At 38.5% G+C, this 23236-nt stretch overlaps 1 protein-coding gene across 9 annotated transcripts in view; it reads left to right on the top strand.

Moving 5' to 3' along the window:
- The window catches only part of Cep128 (centrosomal protein 128), a 366411-nt gene that overhangs the window by 213982 nt on the left and 129193 nt on the right, over window positions 1-23236 (top strand). The gene's annotated exons all lie outside the window — the stretch shown is intronic.

Here is a 23236-nt window from a genome sequence, read left to right as displayed (position 1 = left end):
TAAGTGGGATATAGCAATGTAAAAAATCTTCTGCATAGTCAAACACGAAGGGAGTAAAAGAAAGGTGTTGTGTTGTGTTATGTTGTGTTATGTTATGTTGTGTTGTGTTATGTTATGTTGTGTTATGTTATGTTGTGTTGTGTTGTGTTATGTCATGTTATGTTGTAGCTGACCTATGTGAGGGACTTACACATCTCAGCACAAAACTGAGTCTGATTAAACAAAATGAGCAAAAGGCATCAATAGATACCATAACAAAAAAAGATCTGAACATGTTCAAAATGTATTTTAGAAAGTGCTCGAGATCATGGAAAATATATTAAGGCACAAGACATCTTATTACACATTAAGATTCCTGTTTCCCCAAAAAGACAAGAAGTAACTGTTGTTGAATATGTGTGTCCTTACTATCCATGGATGTCTTCAAAGAAGTTCAGGCAAGAGAGACATTGTAAAGGTGACACTGTGTGTGATTTCACAGCACACTGCAAAACAATAATCCTTAGCCACAGTTACTAATAACGAGAGTGGTGCCAGCTCAAAGGAACACAGAGTTGGTGGGCAGGCATCCTTGCAGAAACATCTTGTTTTTAAAGTTGTGATGGCTTCTGTGCAAGCTTTTTGTGACAGTTACTCTCAGACAGTCGTGTTTAAGAACTTTGCCCTTGAAACCCCCATGGTTTCTTTGCTTTTGAGGAGAGAGTAGATTTGATATAGCTGTTTTAATTCTGATGGCATACATGTGCAATGGAGGATTATTTAACTTTAAAATTTTTCACCCATTTGTGTCAACATAGATGAAGTTGGAGGACATCATGCTAAGTGAAGTATTCCAGACCCAGGAAAACAAAGATTTAACCATCTCAATCACAGATGTCACTAAGCATAATCAGGGTAGCAGGTATATAACATGGAGAGATGTTCTTCAAAGGTTAGAAAGTTCCAGTTTTGTAGAAAGAATCAGTTCTAGAGATCTGCAGTTAAGGCTGCATTAGTGTATACATGAATTGCTATGAGAGTTCATTTTAAATGTTCTTTAAAATTTTATTTTCATTTTTCAAGACAGAGTTTTTCTGTGTAGTTTTGGTGCCTGTCCTAGATCTCTCCCTGTAGACCAGGTTGGCCTCGAACTCACAGAGATCTGCCTGGCTCTGCCTCCCAAGTGCTAGGATTAAAGGTGTGCACCACCACTGCTCGGCTCACTTCCAATTTTTTGACCCCTTATTGTTTAGTATGTACAAGTTCAGCATTATCAAGTCTTCATGGCTTGTATATTCAACTTACTCAAACTTCCTTATGCTAAACCAGTGTAATTTTCTTTGGTATTTATAATGTCACATGCCGTTGTGTGTCTTGGAGTTGTGTGCTTTATTTCTTTCTCATGTATTTCATTTCTATGTAACATTATGTTTTATAAAGAGCAGACAGTATTTTACTTATTTTTAAACAATACCCTTTAGTGTAGTAAGTTTTTCTGTCCTGCTCTTTCTGGTAGCCATTTTTAAATAATCACTCATAGACTTAACATTAATTACAGAGTGTTTGGCCAATTGCTCAGGCTTATTACTAACTAGCTCTTAGATTCAAATTAACCCATATATTTTATCTAGGTTTTGCCACATGTTTTGTGGCTTGTTACCTCATTTTCTACATGTCTTGCTTCCTTAGTGGTTCACTGGCATCTGCCGACCCTGCCCTTCTTCTCCTTGTATCTCCATTTGGCTTTCCTGCCCAACCTTATTCTGCCTGACTATAGGCCAAATCAGCTTTTATTATCAACCAATGAGAGCATCCTACATTCACAGCATACAGAAGTATCTTCCCACAGTACTTTAGAGTAGTGATGCTCTAGTTCTGTGACCCTTTAATATAGTTCCCCATGTTGTGGTGACCCAACCATAAAATTGTTTTTGTTGCTACTTCATAACTGTAATTTTTTTACTGTTATGAATCATAATGTAAATATCTGTGTTTTCTGATGGTTTTAGGTGAACCCTGTGAAAGGGTCATTCAGCCCCAAAGGGATTATGACCCATAGGTTGAGAACCAATTTTAGATGGTACATTTATTTCATTTATAAGAAATGGCTCCAGTCAAGGATTGGACTTATTTCTGAGGTCTCTCTGAGAACTCCTGATACTCTCTGCCTTTTGTATTTTATGAGCTGAGTAGGACTGATGGTGATTTGTGTATTTTCTCATATGTTTCTTTGATAATTTCAAATGTTTAGATTTATCTCTTGTTTTATATTTCAAAAAAAAGAATCATAAACTGATTTTGTGGGAATTTTTAGAACTTAGGAAGATCAGTTTCTTTTTTAATTTTAAGCTTTTTCAGTTTTGTATAACCTATACTTTCCCTGATGTCTCTCTTTACTGTATAGACAATTCCTTCAAAAATTCTTTTTATTTGCTGGTAAGAAGGGTTCAGTAGTAAATTCTTCCTGTGTGTATTTGCCTAGAAATATCTCTATTTGGTTTGTGGAGAGCAGGCTTTGACAATGAGGCTATCCTGGCCACATCACCTGTTGACTGTGAATACCTACTCTGTCCATGCTCCATCAGTTGATGAGTGAAAGAGCCTCAGGCTGAACTTGTTCCGTTCAGTGTTTGCTTCTCCTTCTCATCTTACTGGCCTTAGATAATCATGTGACCTGTGACAGTGGAGGGACAGGGGGACATCCTCTGTGAGAAGGCACAGTGTGATGTTGGTGATGGAGTTTCACTTGGACATCAAGTTGTACTTTAAAAAATTTTAAATATTGTAGTTGTCTCTTAGAAATCTGGTCCAAAAAAGGAGAACATCCCACAGACTCGTTGTCATTTTTTTCTTCTATATTTTATCTCTGTCAATATCAGTCTTTAAGGTTATAATCTGATAGTAATATTTCACGATTTTACTTTGATATTCTTAGTGGTTTTCCCCTTTGTTAAACTCTTACATTTCAGGCAAACTTAGTATATGAGAAATCATGTCTTAAGATTCTCAACTGTTATTTCATTCCATAAAAAGTCTTTATATTCTTCCCCTGGAACTCCTGTAAGAGGTTATTGGAACCTCTCAGTCTCTCCTGCATGTGACACACTTTGCCTTCAATGCTGTTTTTGACAATCCTTTATCTCTCTGTGTTGCATGTGAGTGAGCTCCCTAGGACTCAGCACTTTCTAGTTCTCCAAAATTTATTGCTTACATTGAATTTTATTGGAAGACATGTGAATTTCAATTCTCTCTCTCTCTCTCTCTCTCTCTCTCTCTCTCTCTCTGTGCTTATGTACATGTATATTGTTTTTTCCAGTGCTTGAAACAATATAATTCTTTGTATGTATTTATATATTTCTGTGTGTTTTTTGTCTGTACACATGGACATGTCTGTGCATGCACACATGGCATTCACATGTGTGGTGGTCAGAGGACACTTTCCAAAAGTTAATTGTCTCTTACTACTATGTGAATCCCAGGATTGTGTAAGACAAATTGCTAAACGGTCTTATTAATAAAAACCCAGAGCCAGATATTGGAGTAAAAACTGAGATATCAGAAAAGCAGAAAGAAGCTAGCCACATTCTTACCACTTGGAAAGCCTTAGCCAAAGAGACCTACTTCCTGTATACCCACACCTATATGCCTTTCTGTTCTGCATCTCACTTCCTCTCTCTGCCCAGCTACATCACTTTTTGTCTTTCTGTACAGACCTCCAGACCTCTATGGTTAGTGCTGGGATTAAAGGCGTGCGTCACCATGTCTGGCTCTATTCCCCAGCGTGGCCTTGAACTCACAGAGATTCGAATGGATCTCTTCCTCCCAAATGCTAGGATTAAAGGCGTGTGCTACCATTGCCTGACTTCTGTGTTTAATACAGTGGCTGGCTTTTTCCTCTGATCCTCAGATAAGCTTTATTAGGGCACACAATATATTGGTGGACACACTATATCACCACAGGATTATACTGGGGTCATTAGGCTTTAAAGGAAAGCACCTTTGTGTCTCACCAGACCCTGTTTTGCACCAAGATTCTCTTCCTGGCCCAAGGCTTCCCAATTTAGGTTAGCCTGGTCAGTTAGTGAGCCCTAGCTGTGTTAGTCTCTGCTTCTCCAGCACCAGGATTACAAGCATTTGCCTCCATTCGCTGCTTTTTAAATTTGAGTTCTGAGATTTGAACTCAGGTCCTCGTGTTTTATGGTCAGTGCTCCATTGACTGCTTTTCCTCCCCAGCCCCCCAGTTCTTTAAATATAAAATTTCTTGTCTTATTCTGCCTTGTTGTATTCTGCAATTTATTAATATTGGTAAGGAATTCTAATCCATTTTCTTCCTTCAGAGGAAGATATATGATATATCTAAATTTACAAACCTTAGTTCCCTGGTGCCGGTGTGCATTTAAATTCTGCCCCATCCTATAGTAGCTGTGTTCTTTAGTAGTCTAGGAGTTTTGTTCTTAGCTTAGTTCTTTCTCTTAGCTTGCATTTGTTTCCATCTGGGACTCATGTTTGTTGTGCCCTTATATTTATTTAGGTGTCTTCTTAAGAAGTCTGTCTTGGTGTGCTTTCCACTTGAATATGTTAGGCTTTGTTCACTGTTTTAATACTAACGTCTTAAAATATTCCCATTATATACAAGGGACCCCGAAACCTTTGCAGTGCCAGTTAATATGGGATACTGTTGTCCTGGAGGGTTTCATTATGCTGGACTCCTGTTTAATGTCTGCTTGGGACTCTGCGCTTCTCAGAGATGGCAGGATTGATTGAGAGAGGGAAATGTGTCCAGAGGCCAATATATTTTCCTAGAATTAAGTCTTTCTCTAATTCTTAGAAGATATAAATCTCAAGACCTGTATATTCTGCCCTGAACACGAGTCTGTGAGTCTGAATTAGAGCTACAAAGAGGTCAGTTCCAGCAGGTCCTACAGGCTGAGCAGAGCCCGCTTACCTTTGCTGCTTGTAGACTAGAGTCTGCAAGCAAGCGATCTCCTTGTCACACACAGGTCACTTGGGTTTTTCTTAGGCCCCCTGACCCTGGCTGCTGGTTATCAGCAAGCATGGTGCGACTGTAAAGTTCACTCCAAGGGCGCTTGTTTTCTCCTGATGTTTAAATATATCCTAGCAGCTGCTATTTGAAAAAGGCCTCACAGTTTTCCTGCCTCAGAAGTCATTGTTTGCTCTTGTCATTTGGGTAGTGATTCCCTCTCGCTTCTTCATTCTTCTAATTCCAGTGCTTTAACTGTTGCAGTGAGTGTTCACGCTGCTCAGTCTGTGCCTTGCTTTCTCGATACTTGCACTGGTACAGGCATCTTCCTGTTTTGTTTTGTTTTTCTTTACTTTGTTCCGTACCTGTCTCTTTATGAGTTTGGGCTTATTGTGTGAGGTTAGAGACAAAGATGCATTTTCTTAGCCATCTTTTCTATTCTATCACTCAATATTAAAAGTTAAATCATAGGATTTCTCTGCCTGCCTCCCTCTATTCATTCCAGGATGAGGTTAGGGAGTAAAGAGTAATTGTTGAGACGATGATTCTGTTTCTTATGGTCTGCTCCATTTTCTTCATGTTCAACCTGTGAATTGTCTCCTTTTTCACTTTATGGCATTTGAAATGTTTTCTCTAGTTGTTGTGACTAAGGTTAAAAATATATTCATGGTAGCAGGAACACGACTCTAACACTATCAGACACTCCAGAGCCTGACAATAAAGTGCTGAAGCCAATATAGGCAATTAAAGCTAGAGTCTCCTCTTTTTCCCTTTCAATTTCTGCCTTATGGCTTTTCTCCCAAGTTAATTAACTTCCATGTCTCCTGGCCATCACCCATTAATTGCATCTTCTTTTTCTTTAGCCTAGGGGTATCGTATAGTATTTCTGGCTGGTGGTGTTATCAAGACATGTATCTTATTTGTTTTAAGTTATCGGTGGATCGCAGTGTTATGCCACAAGCCTAGCCGATTTTCAGCTGAGTAGAGCAGTACAGCCCGTGATGTACTTGTATAATCTAGGGATAGTCTCTTAGACACTTAGGTTTGGGGACAAATTTCTTCAAGTATTTGAGACCTAAATAATTCTAATCCTAAACATTTGGGTGTATAAATTCTAAATGTCTTCATTTCACATGGACTTTTTAATGTCTAAAATTTAAAGAATTTAACCCAGACATTTGTAACAGACAATCAGAAATCTCACTGAGGCAGCACATGACTCTGATGTGACCTCACACTCACTCTGTGTGTGTTGCATGCTGCTAGAGCTAGACTGTTGTAGGGCCATAGACTCTTACCAGCCTCTGTGGCTCAGACACTTGCTGCTCTCAGAAATGATTTTTCATTGGTGTCTTGTTAAAGTCAACCTACTTTTTTCTTGGTATCATTATGTCACATTTGTGAGCGGCACAGCAATCATACTGCTGGAGGGAGGGGGATTGAGAATGCAAAATCCTACATTTACTATAGGAAAGAGCTTCATGGTCTCAAAGCATATGGCTAGCTGCACAGCTCTTGGTTTTGCATTGGTACTCACCTTTATTGGCAGTTTCCTCTATTCCTTGTGAGGCAACAGTTTTACTGTTTGAGTCATCTTCTACGCTGGTACTTGTAGTACGTTAAAAAAAATTGTCTTAGCACTAAATATTGCTTGCCTGTCTTTATTTGCAAAATGAAGGTAAATAGGCCTTATTTCCTGGATGGGTTGCATGTAGTTGTTCAGTGCAGGGTCTTACAGCTGGTCATCCATCCAGTATTATTTCATTGTTCTCTCTGCCTTGCAACCTGCCCTGCAGGTAGGGCATCCTGCATCCCGCTTATGGGCCTTTCTTAGCTTGCTCCCTGTTTATTTACCTTGTTGAACTCCCTAATGCTGTTATTATCTTAGAATTTATCAGTCCAATTATTTTCAAGCCCTTCAAATGGTCATGTTTGATCTGAACTCTTGTCATTCCTTAGTGATGCTTGCTTTTAGAAAGCCTTGGGGCCATCCTCTATCGACCAAGACTGTAATGAACGATGGTGAAGTATAGAAATGCAGCTGCAGCATAGATGCAGCTAGCTCTATGTACCTACACAGCAAAGCTTAGTCCTCAGTTGTACTGGTCACTTTTCAGATGCTCGGTAGTAATGCATAGATTGGATTCTCTTGGTTTCATGGGACATATGTTTATTTTTAGGTCAGATAGTGTTTAATGTTCTATTTTCCTCTTTCAGTTTTTTTTTAAGAATCTTATTATTTTCTAACTAATAATTACATATTGAGATGTAGGTGCATTGTAAGTTACAGAATATTAGTTCCATAGCTTGTGCTTTTTTCCCCATTTTTATTTTTTATGCAGTGTTGTGTATCTTTCTTGTAACTGTACACCATCAAAATTAAGATCAGAATACAGCTTTTTACTTTTGAGTGGAAAGGGCGGAGATTGGTCATGACCTTCCGGACTTTCGCAAAGACTATGGGCACAACTCTGGTTGAATGATTGGGTTTTAATATGTATATGTTCATACAGGTACTGATTAAAAAATGTATGGATGTCATCTTAGAGGCTGGTTCAGTGAGTAAGGAGCTTGCTCCAAAAGCAAGGTAACTGAAGTTACCCAGCACCCACATAAGAGCTGGGCCTGTCATCCCAGACTTGGGAGGCAGAGACTTGGGGCAAGGTGGCTAACTAGGCCAGCCAAATTGGTAATTTTTCTCTCTCTCTGTTTCTCCCTCTGTCTCTGTCTTGCTGTCTTTTTTAAAAATTACTTTATTGTATTGAACACACAAAAACTTCACACATCTAGGTTATGGTAGCAAGTCCAACAAATATTTTTCTATAATATATCTTATTTATTACATGTACAGTACTTAGAAATTTTATTTTACACTTTAAAATTCAATGTTCAAAAGTATGTTTAGTATTTTCTATGCTGAATAGGGACAATTAGATCTATCTGAAGGAACGTGTATGTCAGATCTTTTCTATGACACAGACTAACTAAACTAGTGTTCTTACATATTTCAGTACCCATGGATGGAATGTCTGTGTGTATCTGTTTTACATCAGCTAGTCATTCGATATATGAGCAGAAGTCCTCTGATGCTGGGGTTATTTGAAATGCCACTGCTAGATTTCCTACTCATTTTGTGGACATCAAGTTGCTCATGTCTGAAAGCTAAGTTAAGTAGTTCTATAGCATTTTAGAAAACACATTCATTTGACCATCCAGAAAACTTTTGTCTCTGCTGATAGATTTGTTGGAAAGGAATTATATTATTTCTCAGTGTATTCTGTATAATGATGGAAATGCTGTGCTTTGGTTCATTAGCCAATTTTATACACCCTCACTAATGCTGGTTTGCATTTATATTTTGTTGATCGTTTTTCAACTTACACTAATTGATATCAAGAGGCAACATTAGTGAAACTTGTGAATTATACAGCATAGAGTATTCTGGGGAAAATACTTAGTATTTAATCCATATAATTGAAGTTGAACTGACTAGAAAAGATCTATTTTAAAGATAAAAATTATAATTTCCTGTCTTTGTAAGGGGTATGGCCATCTATCACAGTATACTTGTATTTATGTAACATGTGTATATGAAATGTTTGTGAAAATTTAGTATTTTTCTTCAAAATAATTTTCATGACTTGTTGTTGATAGTCTTGAAGGTGGAGTTCCATTTTGGCCCTATCACATGCTGAGCTTCAGTCTTTAATTAAGATGGATTTTGAGATATTAGTAGAGTAACTTCTTCCTTCATTTGTGATTGTTCAAGAGCTCTATACCTTTGAAATATACATGAGGTATATTGATGATGGTTCTGAGGTCTAGAAGTGGACCCAGCAATGTTATAGTAATAGCATAACCAGCCAGTATGCACTTAAGTTTTGAATACATGAAAATGATGCTGTACCACAGTTAGAAAATAAGAAAAAGCCGGGCAGTGGTGGCGTATGCCTTTAATCCCAGCACTCGGGAGGCAGAGCCAGGCGGATCTCTGTGAGTTCGAGGCCAGCCTGGGCTACCAAGTGAGTTCCAGGAGAGGCGCAAAGCTACACAGAGAAACCCTGTCTCGAAAAACCAAAAAAAAAAAAAAGAAAAGAAAAGAAGAAAAAGAGATGCTACGAGATTCTATTGCTTTTTCTGGTAGGCAAACTTTTTTTTATAGTCTGGCTTTATGTACTTATTCAATTAATTTTATAAATCTAACTAGCTCCATTTTTTCAACCCCATATTTCCATTTCATTGAATGACCAAATTTAATTGCCAGGAAGTAATTTTTGATATAGCAAGTGGACCTTCATGAATCTTGCTCAGTATCTAGTGCTCTGGCTCCTATGCTGAAGGGTCTGTAGAAAAATATGGTTCAGTCACCAGACAGGAATATGTATTTATATTTTGAGGTGAGAAGTAACAGATGAAGCTGTTGAGTAGAATAAATTTTCAAGGTAAAATTGATAATTTAGAAAATTAAAGTATAAAGTGAATATGCCAAGGACACAGTGTAGCTGAAGTTTTCCTGTGTCCCAGCCTGCCAGCAATTGGGGCAAATCTCTCCCACTAGCATCCCCCAAGTAAACACACAGAGACTTATATTACTTATAAACTGTATGGCCGTGGCAGGCTTCTTGCTATCTGTCCTTATATCTTAAATTAACCCATTTCCATAAATCTATACATTGCCATGTGGCTCGTGGCTTTCTGGTGTCTTACATCATGTTTCTCCTCATGGTGGCTGGCCTCGTCTTCCTGACTCCACCTTCCTGTTCCCCCAATTCTCCTCTCTGCTAGTCCCGCCTATACTTCCTGCCTATACTTCCTGCCTGGCTACTGGCCAATCAGCGTTTTATTTATCAATCAATTATAGCAATACATTCACAGCATAGAGAACATCCCACAGCAACACAGGATAACTCTTAAGAAGTGGTTAAGAAAGCTGACTCAGTTGTACTCTGTCCTGTGGGAATGCTGTCAACAACTCTAACCTTCAATTTCCTTTCATGAATAAAACATGGATAAAGATAATACAGTATTCTTGGGGTGGGAGGATTAAGTGTGCTTAGCCTAGCACCTGTGTATTACCAAAGCTCTCTTAACAACATGCCAGTGCTGAGAGTTCTTTTCAGTTGCTGCTTAGCATGTGCCTATTTACACTTACATAAAACAAGTTTGTGTTGTCCTATTAACTATTTATGATGAAAAGATTCTAAATGCTTTATCTTCTAGAAATATACATAAGTGCTAGTGATATTCACTCTGCTATTTAGCGTGGCATAGCACAGCTCCTTGTCCCTACATAAGGGTACCATCAGTCCATGTTGCCCGTTCCTTTCTTCCCCATTGTCTCTGTAACCACCTTCTATTTCCAACTTCATGAAATTAACTTTAAGATCCCTTGATCCTTGTGTTTCTATGTCTGGGCTTTTCTGTGTAGCATAGTGATCTCCAGTTCTATCCATGTAGTCACAAATGCCAGGATGTCATTCTCTTGTATGGATGAATAGTGTTCTAGGGATGTGTGTCTATCACACTTTCTTTATTCATGCATTCATTGGTAAGCACTTCTTGGCCATAGTGAACTGTGCTGCCGTGATCATTAGAGTGCAGATGTCCCTTCAACATATTTATTTCCTATGGACATATGCTTCCTATTGGAATTGCTGAATCGTAAATTAGTTCTGTTTTTAATCTTTGGAGGAAACTTCAAAATGTTTTCCATAATAGCCACCTTAATTTATTTCCCACCAACAGTGCGAGGCTGTGTTTTTGTTAGTTATAATTTTTGCATATTTATCATTGCAGTCACAAGGTCTGGTAAAAAGTAACTTTTTTATTACCTGTAATCTACACATGGGTCTTTGGTAGATTAAGTTACTGTATGGATCTTAATGCATCTATATTTCTTATTGCATTAATATAATTTAAGAAGCAAAGTAAATTTGTCATGGTAATTCAGTAATATGTACAAACTGAAAATTTGTAAGTGTGGTATTTAGAGTGTCATGAGCCCTGTTCCATTATTTTATCTTGTCTATGTATAAAGTTCAGATTTTATTTTGAAGCTTGGGTACAGATAGAGTATGCAGCTAAAGAAAGGATGAAGGGAAACAATTGATGGAGAGATTGCAGATGTTATAATCTTAGTGTTTTTTTAGTGCACATAAATGACCCACCCATCCATTCATAAGTATTTGCTGCATGTCTCCAATCTTCATTCTTTGAGAAATACAGCCTTTAGCACAAACCATTTGGTTCCAGGTACACTGCTATTAAAATAAATTGGGATTGAGGAACGTTTAGGGTTCTGTTGCATCTGGTAGAAAGTCTTTCAAGGCATTAATGAGGGACACAGGTAGTCAGAATTCATCCCAATATTTAAGAAATTTTAAGTACTGCACATTTGTCCTGTAATGTAACTTCAAAAATGAATGCTTTCATTGTTTAGAATGGTTTTATAGGAATAAAGAGCAAATGTTAGTAATATACTCAATTGACCACCAGATTCTGGTGTAACAGATTGGTGGTGGCTTCTGACTCTGATTAAAGTACAAATGTCTTTGTTATATTCCAATAGTGATACCATAATTAATCTGGCAAACACGTCTTATTTTCCCTGGCATAATGACAAATTTTCAATATTGGAGAGTTCCTAACCTGGTAGAGTGGGGAAACCTGCAGGTTAAGCCTAGCTTTATTAACTGATAGGCAGCCAGAAACTGTGATAGCCATGCTACAAGTCTCTTCTTGCATACCAAGGCATACTCATCCCACTTCATGCAGCAAATACTTTTGGTGCACTCAGTGTGTCAGGCCACTTGTTATCAGGAAACATACTCCAAAGGAAAAGAAGGAACTGCAAGCAAATAATAGATGTAACTTGTAATGCGTGTAAGACCAATTATTTTAGTAATAGAATTAGGCGGTTTCTAAACAGAGTTTCAACTTGTTTCATTCTGTAGAGCAAAATATTTTTTTTTTTTTTTTTTGGTTTTTCGAGACAGGGTTTCTCTGTGTAGCTTTGCGCCTCTCCTGGAACTCACTTGGTAGCCCAGGCTGGCCTCGAACTCACAGAGATCCGCCTGCCTCTGCCTCCCGAGTGCTGGGATTAAAGGCGTGCGCCACCACCGCCCGGCTGTAGAGCAAAATTTTTACTAAATCTTTCTAGCTTTCTCTCTAGCTTGTCTTCTGTAACTAAAATTACTGTGAATTGCCTGTACCTTGAGAGAAAGTTAGATTTATCAGTTCCTTTATCCTTGGAAATCATTCAGATGCTTGCCACAATATTCTTTCTCTTGTCTTGGTGATCATGTCTCTAAATTCCCTTTACAAGCCACATTTGTTATACTTCATGTTCATGTGGTCAGTTAACCAAAGTGCAAGCATTGTGGTTCCCTTTGGCTGTTTTTGTCCCAGTCAACAGTATTCTCTATCTTAAATCACTGTTTTGGAAGCTGAATCATTACAGAAGGGTTGAAATGCTTTATGACTAAAATGTCTTTGCCCTCAGTGTTCCTATATCAGAATAGCCTTTGATGGAACACCTGAGTGAGACCTTATAGGTCAAGTATCTGTGTGTCCCGGCAGTCACTCCCAAATAGCCATGCAGAGACTTACTATTTAATTATAAATGCTTGGCTTATAGCTTAGGTTGTCTTCAGCCAGCTCTTACAACTTATATTAATCCATTTCTATTAATCTGTGTGCTGCCCCGAGGCTCATTTAACTCCCCTGTGAACTTCCCATGTTGCTTCTTCCGTGTCTGGCTCCTAGCTCCTCAGACTCCACTTCTTCCTAGTATTCTCTTTGCCCCCAAAATACTGCCTAGCTATCCACCAATCAGCTTTTTAGTTAACAGTTAGAGCAATACATTTCCACAGTGTACAGAAGACCTGTTCCACAGCAAGATCTGTCATATGTTTGTGTCTGTGAAGATGCTTTTATCCCCCATACCTTATTTGCTGGCAATAGAACCCTGGGCTTGCCATGTACTAGGCAAGTGCATATAGGTGAGCTGTATTACTGGCCAACCTGTTTCAAATTCCTGATCATCTATCACTCATTTGCTCACAAGGGTATCACATTCATTGGACCTTTTTTATATGCTTTCTATGAGGATCTGTAGACTTAAGATAGTGCAGATACTTAGTACCTATAGAAATGTTAGAATACTGCACTCATTCATACTATGAGGCCTGGTACCATCGAAAGCAATTGTTCTATCTTTTAAGTATCATTATTGAGACATAGTAATAGTTAGTTAATAAAATAAATAAATACATAAGCTGCCTGGGTCCAACAGACATACTGTGAATCTCTTAAAAGAATGAAGCTGGCAGCTTTTCTAGAAATCAGATCATATCCCTGGGCCAAACACTGGCTTTGATAGATGTAGTCATTGGGGAGTGTGAATGAACAGCTGCCTTTTGAATTTAGCCATGGGAAACTTGCTGACAAGCATAAATATGAATAGGGCAATAAAGCTTGCAAATAACAACAAAAGAATGTTGATGCAGAACCCAAGAAGATTCAAAACCAATTTCCTTTCTCCATCATTTTATGTATCCTCTACCATAATTTGTCTATAGTTGCCATGCCCATAAGCAATGTCACTCCAGAAATGACAGATTACCTTTTTAAAATTTGTTCTAGGTGAATTAAAAACCAATTAGCTTTTAATTTTTTCCCATGGTCTTACAAGATTTAAATTATCAATCTAAAGTGCTCTGCTTTGAGAATAGCTTTTAAAAACTTAAAAATATGAACAACAGCATGAGCTGGAGTTCACAAGGGACTTTCAACTTTTGCTTGGTTGACTTATAAGTCCTTGTCTTCAAAAGATGTTCTTTAAGTTATATTTTGGTTTCCCGCTTAATATCAGCTTAATAACATATCACCTATTTATTTATTGGATTAGGAAAGAGTTCTTGTTTAAAGATGATTATTGACTGCCTTCACTGTGAAGAATTTTAAGTTCCTTAACCCTCCCACCATAAGCATTTTACATGCTTGTTGTCAAGTATTAATAGGGACTATATAATCACATGCTTAGTGGGCCTTCTTGATGATATTTCTTTGAGGTCGTAATCTACGTTTTCTGTGGCCACCAAATGTAAGGCAATGGATTTCAGCCTTTTGAGAACAACAATAACAACAAACAATCTAACTATTTAAAAAGTAAATTTTAAAGGAGAAGAAGGCAAAACCAAATCCTGTCTGTTTTACTTCGGGTGGCTCAGTCAGTCAAGTGTTGTCATGAGAACCTGAGGACTTAAGTTTGGTACCCAGCACCTATATATGAATATCAAATGTAGTGCCTTGCATTTGCAATTCCAGCATAGGGAAAGCAGAGACAGGTATATTTCTGTGGCTAGCTGGCCAGCCAGCCTAGCTAAATTGGCCAATGACAGGACAGTGAGAACCCTTGTTTCAAAAAACAGCAATAGATACCCCAAAGTGGATGGGGAAAAGCTCATGAGGCCTGAACCCTACAGCAAGAACTATGGAAAGTAACAGAGGCTGAGAGTAGTAGAAATCACCGTTCCCAGGGAAAGAACACACTGATTGGTTTTCTAGTACCAAATGATCAGCCCTGAAAACATACATAGAAGTAACATACAGACTGAGCAAGTTGTATTTAGATATTTAGGAAGAGACACGTATATAACAATGCAAAAAGAGGACATGAATTTGACACAGAGCAAGGAAGGGTATATGGGAATGTTTGGAGGGAAGAAAGGGAAGGGGGAAATGATGTAATTCTATTATGATCTCAGTAAAGTCAGTTTGAAAGAATGATTGATAGCTCCTGAGCAGTGATACCTCAGGTTGTCCTCTGGCCTCCACATGCATACACATACATGTGCACATGTACATATGTACGTACGTACACACACACACACACACACACACACACAGTTCAGTTCATTCCTAGAAAATGAATCAAGTTGCAAATGGTAGAACCTGACTGAATGTTCTATTGATGTATCTAGTTAAGTTCAATTCACACCAGGTTTGTTAGGCTAGGACAGATCTGTACCTGTGCATTTAAGTTGACCTCAAGATAGTAAAAAGGACGAGATGGGTGGGGGAGTGTAGTGGGGGCTAGGTTTTAGAAATTGAGCAGAGGAGGAGAATTCAGAAACTTGTAAGACGAATTGCTAAACAATCTTATTAATAAAAAACCCAGAGCCAGAAATCAGGGTTAAAACCTGAGAGATCAGAGGAATAGGAATCGCCACAGCTAAACTAACCTCACCAACTCCGCAACTTCCGAAGAGAGCTACTTCCTGTATACCCACGCCTATATACCTTTCTGTTCTGCCAACTCATTTCCTCTCTATCCAGCTATATCACTTTTTCTTCCCAGCCCAGCTCTGTCACTTCCTGTCTGTACAGACCTCTAGACCTTTATGGTTAGTGCTAGGATTAAAGGCATGTGTCAACATGCCTGCCTCTGTTCCCAGTGTGGCCTTGAACTCACAGAGGTCCAGACGGATCCCTGCCTCCCGAGGGATAGGATTAAAGCCATGTGCTACCATTGCCTGACTTCTATGTTTAATATAGTGGCTGGCTTTTTCCTCTGATCCTCTGATAAACTTTATTGAGGGACACAGATAAAATATTACCACAGAAACTCATAATACTGGTTCTGATTGCTTTGCCTTAATTTGTTAAATTTGGATTTTATTTTCTCTTTACTTTAAGAATACTATTCACAAATTGCCCATTAGATTTAGGTAGACTATATCTAAATTTGATCTTATCATAGGCCCTTTAAGACTTTCTCAGTTTAATTTCTGAAAGTTCTCATGATTAATAGAGGAAATAAGTTGGAAATTGGAGGCTGGAAAAATGGAGAGGTCCTGTCTCTTCAATCCTGCTGTGTTCCACCCCTGCTCTCAGTCCCGCCGTGTTCCACCCCTGCTCTCAGTCCCACTGTATTCCACCCCTGCTTTCAGTCCCTCTGTGTTCCACCCCTGCTCTCAGTCCCGCCATGTTCCACCCTGCTCTCAGTCCTGCCGTGTTCCACCCCTGCTTTCAGGCCCGCTGTGTTCCACCCCTGCTCTCAGTCCCGCCATGTTCCACCCTGCTCTCAGTCCTGCCGTGTTCCACCCCTGCTCTCAGTCCTGCCGTGTTCCACCCTGCTCTCAGTCCCACTGTTTTCCACCCCTGCTCTCAGTCCCACCATGTTCCACCCCTGCTCTCAGTCCCGGTGTGTTCCACCCCTGCTCTCAGTCCCGGTGTGTTCCACCCCTGCTCTCAGTCCCGGTGTGTTTCACCCCTGCTCTCAGTCCCGCCGTGTTCCACCCTGCTCTCAGTCCCGCTGTGTTCCACCCCTGCTCTCAGTCCTCCTGTATTCTACCCTATATTTTAATATGTTGGCCTGCAGCTGCCTTTCATTTCTGTGAAACTGACCAAATGCAAACTATAACTCAGGCTATAGCAAGAAGTTAAATGGGAGACTCATACTTTTCTAGGGTTTATGAGGAAGTAATTGAAGATCCTTAATTCTGTGTGGATTGTTTTTAACTTCATCAAGTCTCACAGCTCAATGCAGAACTTTTGGAGGATTAACTGGTTTCTCAGGTTTTCAGCATGCTCCATTTTCTTTTCTAACTCTGACCTGATGCATGCTCCGGGGAGTGTAAAGTAGCGCAACACAGAGGGTGAGTTCAGGGTGATCTGCGGCTGACATGAGATCTCGGTAGCACCTGGTTAGTTGCGTCATAAGAATGCTACATGGAAGCAGGCTCACACACAGGGGGGAAAGTTTCTTTGATTCATGCAACCCAGAATGCGCCAGGCATGTGCACTGATTTATTTTTCATTTTTGTCCATCTTTCTACATGAGATTCCTATCAAGATACACCCACCTATCTTTCTCCTTAGATTCATGCAACCCAGAATGCGCCAGGCATGTGCACTGATTTCTTTTTCATTTTTGTCCATCTTTCTACGTAAGATTCCTGCCATTTATTCACCCACCTATCTTTGTCCCAAATAGGATAGTGGGAAGATGAATCAAAGAATGATTGTTACTTCCCTGTGTTTTCTCTAACCCTGGGGGGAAGGCATCTTTTTCCTGCAAAGTATAACAAAAGTTAAGTGGAAAGATCTCCTTAGCTCATCTTCTACTAGCCATCTTCCTGGGAACTGTTCACTCTGCTAAGGAAACAGGGGTTCTCTGTGTGGCCAAATGTGGGTCACTATACATGCCTGGAGACCCAGAGAAGTTACGAGGCAGATGAAGAAAAAGGATGGTGAGGGGAACAGGAGGTTTAGGAAGGAGTCCGTCTGCTTATTAGAAAGGGCCAGGGGGGAGTGGCTAATCTAGAAGGAGAAAACACGGGCATATTATAAATAGTCATTCTTTCATTTTATGAATATACACTTTTCTGTATCTATACAAACTCTAAGAACCAAAATGAGAGAAAAAGCTTATTTGTCTCTGTGGTATTTACTTAATTAATATGCTTATATGCCATTGTATCTGTTTTTTTTGCAAATGATGTTTATGTAGATCATATTTTCCTTACCCATTCCTGATGGAGTAATAAAAAGGCTAATATACTCAGCTTATACTTGAAAATATTAAATATGTACACATATATTATATATAATATGAATTATCGTTCATGTTAGGTAAGGATCCCGTACATTATTTTAAAAACTGTAATTGCAGGATGTACAAAGAGAATGTCACTAACAAATTTGTATTTAACAGAATTACACTGGTAACAATCCAAGGAAGATAGACATATGATAGCTAAATAAAAGTTATGGATATAGATAGATATATTCTTGAACAATTGTAGTAGTAGCTAAATCTGTGAAACTCAAGTTTGGAAGACTAGCTCAGTAGTTAGAGTATACTAGAGCCCACTGGAATTTAGAGCATGCTGTGAAATGGCCTGGGTGGCAAAAACCTAACAGACAGAGAAGGCAATGGCATTAAAATACCTCAAACAAAACAAAACAAAACACAAAGAGTAAATGGAAAGATAGGGCATTCCATTTGGCAACTAGGCACTTTTTATATAGGAGACACTTTCACAAACATTAAATTGGCCTTAAAAATGGAAACACTCATGTCCTTTCAGGAAGTTTTCTGATGAGAAGCGATTTCCAAGTGTCATGGTGCTCCTCTTCTAGGAACCCTTATCTGTCCCATCATTTCCAATCCATGCAGTTACCCACTACCAAATAATTGTCCCAGTGTTAGATAATGGCTGTTGTTTTAAAACAACCCTTAATAGCTTCCCATTACTTCATGCACAAAACAAAACAATACATCCAGGACCCAAGGCATCCAGTGAAACCCAACCTCAAATTTAGATGAACATTGTATTAGTCTACCAGCTACCATTGTATTATTCTAGCCAAAGTGAAGCCATTATGTTTCCTGATTATATCTTCTGTTCTTCAGTCTTTGTAATCTAAAATATATTGAATGCATTGTTTTTAAATTAAATTTCATTTATTCTTTTATTCATTCACTGAATGAACATTTATGTGTTTACTTTGCACATTTAAAATAAGGGGAGAAAACATGGATTAGTGATATGCAGGAAATACATAAGTAAGACACAGTCACTTACAAGGTGTGACCATATTATTTATGCTCTTCTTTCACTATTGTATCTCACTCTTTCTGGTTTTGCAATATACTTAGACAAGATAACTACTGGTTGCCTCTTTAACAAGAGAAGATATACTGTTCTCCCAGAAATACTGCCTTATTGCTCTTTCCTTTAGTAACAGAACAGATGTTCACTATACTTCCTAATACTGATTCATATATGTATATATCTGCAAGTGAGAAGTTTATAAGTATATAAATATGCTGGGAGATATTACTATTCCCTTTCCACCACATTAAACTGAGTTTCTAAGACAGCTTATTCCATTTCACTGCTTTGTTTCAGACAGATTTTAATTCCAACTCTTCACACAAAACTTATTTTAAAAGCTGTAGTCCACACAGTGTTCTTCTCTACTATCTATCTAGTTCTTCCTCCTTCCTCTAAATTCTCACCTAAATTCTTCTATGTCTTTCTTATATCAATCAGGTTTCCTTTACAGAATTTTTTATTTTTTTTCCATCCTTGGAGAGACAGCGTGTGATCTTTGGCATGAGCAAGTATCCCTGGTGAAACTTAAAATGGCTTCACTCCTCATCCTCATCTTTAAAGTGCATGGCCACTTTCACTTGTATTTTTTTTAACAGTGCATGATTGAACATGGAGTTACTTTCTCATGTAAAGTATTTAGCTTCCTTTGCAATGTAACTCATATTGTATCTGATTTCAATCCTTTCTGTTTTCCAGATTTGGGTTTCAAAACCATCTCTAACAGCCTGAAACAAATTCCATTTTTTTAATCTTAGTAAAGATTGAATAAATTTTTTTCTTGTGAAATGTCCATGTTGCCATCCTATTCTTGGTTTAGAAACTGAAACCTGTTTTCCTTCCTGATCTATGTAGCTAGCTGATCAGTTTCTATATTCACCCTTTCTATTAACTTCCAGACCTTCTACCAAAGGGAACTAAAGCAGTGTCACTCAAGCTGTTATTAGTTATTTTTGCTCTTTTTTTGGGGGGGGGAGTGTGACCCAGCTCCCAAATAAATCACACATGGAGGTTTATTCTTAGTTATAAATGCCAGGCCTTGGCTTGGCTTGTTTCTTGCCAGCTTTTCTTAAATTTAATCTACCTTTTGCCTCTGGGCATTAACTTTTTTTTGTCTTCTGTGTATTTTACTTTTACTCTTGCTCCATGGCTGGCTTTGTGACTGGGTGGCTGGCCCCTAGCATCCTCCTCTCCTTGTTCTCTTGCTCTTTCTTCTTTCTCCCAGATTTTTCCTTCTGTTTATTCTCTCTGCCTGCCAGCTCTGCCTATCCTTTCTCCTGCCTCACTATTGGCCATTCAGCTCTTTATTAGACCGTTAGGTATTTAGATAGCCAAAGTAGCACAGCTTCACAGAGTTAAACAAATGCAACACAAAATAATACAACACTTTGCTTCTTCCTGTTCTCATGTGGTCTTCATTTACCATGGTCTCCTATTCCTTGTTCTCCCTCTCTGTTGTTGATCCAGCTGGGATCTCCCGCTCCCCCAAGCTCTCTTTCCCTCGACCCTCGCCTTTCATTACCCCCACTCATGTCCAGGCTGTTCATGTAGATCTCATTCCATTTCTCTGTCATTGGGCGATCCCTGTGTCTTTCTTGGGGTCCTGTTTTCCGGGTAGCCTCCCTGGTGATGTGAGTAGCAGACAATTCATCCTTGTTTCATGTCTAGTATCCTGCTATGAGTGAGTACATACCATGTTTGTCTTTCTGAGTCTGGGTTACCTCACTCAGGATGATTTTTTCTAGATCCATCCATTTGTCTGCAAACCTCATGATGCCATTGTTTTTTTCTGCTGAGTAGTATTCCATTGTGTATATGTACCACATTTTGTTTATCCATTCTTCAGTTGAAGGGCATCTGGGTTGTTTCCATGTTCTGGCTATTACAAACAATGCTGATATGAACATAGCTGAACAGAGAGGCCCACAGAAATCCACAAAGATACCCACACAACAGACTGCTGGCAATGGTCGAGAGACAGTCCGAACTGACCTACTCTGGTGATGGGATGGCCAAACACCCTAATTGTTGTGCTAGAAACCTCATCCAACTACTGAGGGATCTGGATGCAGAGATCCATGACTAGGCCCTGGGTGGATCTCTGGGAGTCCAATCAACGAGAATGAGGAGGGTTTATATGAGTGAGAATTGTTGAGACCAAGGTTGGATAAAGCACAGGGACAAATAGCCAAATGAATGGAAACACATGAACTATGAACCAATGGCTGAGGGGTCCACACTGGATCAGGCCCTCCGAATGGGTGAGACAGTTGATTGGCTTGATCTTTTTGGGCGGCATCCAGGCAGTGGGACCAGATCTTGTGCTCATTGCATGAGTTGGCTGTTTGAAACCTGGGGCCTATGCAGGATTGTTTGGCTTGGCCTGGGAGGAGGGGACTAGACCTACCTGAACTGAGTCTACCAGGTTGACCTCAGTCTGTGGGGAAGGCTTTGCCCTGGAGGAGATGGGAATGGGGGGGGGCGTTGGGGGGAAGGTGAGGGGGACGGGAGGGGGGGAGAACAAGGGAATCCGTGACCGATATGTAGAACTGAATTGTATTGCAAAATAAATTAAAATAAATTAAAAAAAAAAATAAATAAAATAAAATAATAAAAATAAAAAGAATTGTAAAAATAAAAAAAAAAAAAAAAAAAAAAAAAAAAATAATACAACACATCTTTGCATCATTAAACAAATGTTCCATAGCATAAACAAATGTAACACACCTTAAAATTATATTCTACAAGGCAAGCCTTTCAGTTCTTTTTCTTGGGCATTAGAGTCAATGAAGATATTTATTTTTTCTGACTGTATTTTTTTTTTTGCAAAGTAAATCAGAAATACTAAATAATTATCAGTGGACTTGAAAACTCAGCCAGATCACTTTTGATGTATTGGGTCAGATCTGTATAGGATACAGCCACAATTCCCCACCAACATCACTTGCTTCTGAGGTAGAGAGCCAAAGTCCTCACACCCAATGCTGCCTGTGAGTTCTCTCTATTTCCTATAAAGTGGTGGCTTGCACATAGTTTTGACAACTCTCTCTGAGGAATCTCTTATATGTTACTAATACACATGAGTAGCAGTGAACACACACACACACACACACACACACACACACACACACACACACACTTGAAACATGGTTATGACAAAGGCAGGTTTTGTAAAATAATACTTTCCTTATGCCAGATTACAATTAAGAAACAATATTACATTGTTCTATGTAATGAAGAAACTTAGAAGACTAAGTTAATTAATGTCTACTAATGACTGATATTCTACAGTTTTGAAGAAGTCTTCAGATGAGACTGGGAAAATTGCTTTGCAGTCAGAAATGTAGTCACACCTTTCTTTTGGTGGCTCTCCAAAGTTAATATGCATGCTAGTAGAAGTCTCCTAATAATGCAGAATCTTAAGCCTGATTGCCAAGAGATTCCAATTATTATTGTGTTGGGATCCCACGATTAGTCCCATAAATAATTTCATGTAAGTCACCAAGAGGCCATTATAAAGTTTGCAAGGTACTCTTTGTTTCTATGTCATGTTGCTTTATTTTTTATTTATTTAGTTACTTGGAATGACATAGGAAGAAGGTTCACAGAACTTAAAGCCTAAATGTGTGGTTTTTCAGTTATTGACAATAATGGATTAGCTTGACTTGTTTTTGCCCTACTTTATACATTAACATTTAACTCAGTTGTTCTCTCTGGAGGTCATGAGCTAGATAAACAATAATAAAATATGGTGATAAGTATCAACATTAATGTTAGTTACCTGAGGGTACCTATAGAACATAATCTGTGTATTTCTAACTTAAAATATTAGTGTACTAGAGAAGGTGAAATTCATCTGTTTATTCATTCATCTTGTGAACATTGCATTTATTAAATATTCATTACACATGTAATTGTCTTAAACATAGCATAATGAAAACAGAAACACCACTTTGCCTCTGGGAAATTAAAATTTTTGTGAGAACAGAGGAAATACTTCATTTTAGCAAGTAATAAACAAGACTATAGTAACATGTAAGCAAGTTTCCAGTAAAGCATAAATAGTATCAAGTGGGTTTCTACTGTGTTTTAGCATTTCTAAGACTGGTAATTTTTGGGGTCAGTGGAGCCAGTGATGTCAGCAGGGGCAAAAGTTTTGATTGGAGAATTTGTGGGTTGGCTCATAGCAGTTGTTTTTCTTCTTTTTTCTTTTTTGAGGGGGAAGAGATTCACATTTATTAATGACAAAGGAACCACATAATTGTAAGTTGGCTGACTCATCTATATATTTATTAGTGGGTATTTTTATTGGTATAGCAAACTAGTTCATTTTTTGTTGTGAAAAATAGGTGTGAACCTTTCATATATGTTCATATAGAATATGTTCATTATTTCTTCTTCTCATTCCTTCTTCTGAAAATTCCATTCTCTTGTAAAATTGGAGAAATTGACAATTACAAATTTTACATGCCTTGATAAGAGTCAGAATGAAATATAAAGACACTGTCTATTTTGTTCACAAAATAACCCCATGATCTATGAAATCATTTCTGTATTTAAGCATAACCCTGGCTCTATAATGATAAAGCAAAGAAAACCATGGATAAAAACTCAGCAGGGCTCAACAGCCAGGTCAAGACCAGCTAACAGGCAT

Source organism: Peromyscus californicus, unplaced genomic scaffold (assembly GCF_007827085.1).
Source record: "Peromyscus californicus insignis strain IS unplaced genomic scaffold, ASM782708v3 Scaffold_15__1_contigs__length_86483966, whole genome shotgun sequence".
Lineage (NCBI taxonomy): Eukaryota > Metazoa > Chordata > Mammalia > Rodentia > Cricetidae > Peromyscus > Peromyscus californicus.
Note: the sequence above shows the minus strand (reverse complement) of the source record. Positions and strands in the feature narration are given on the sequence as shown.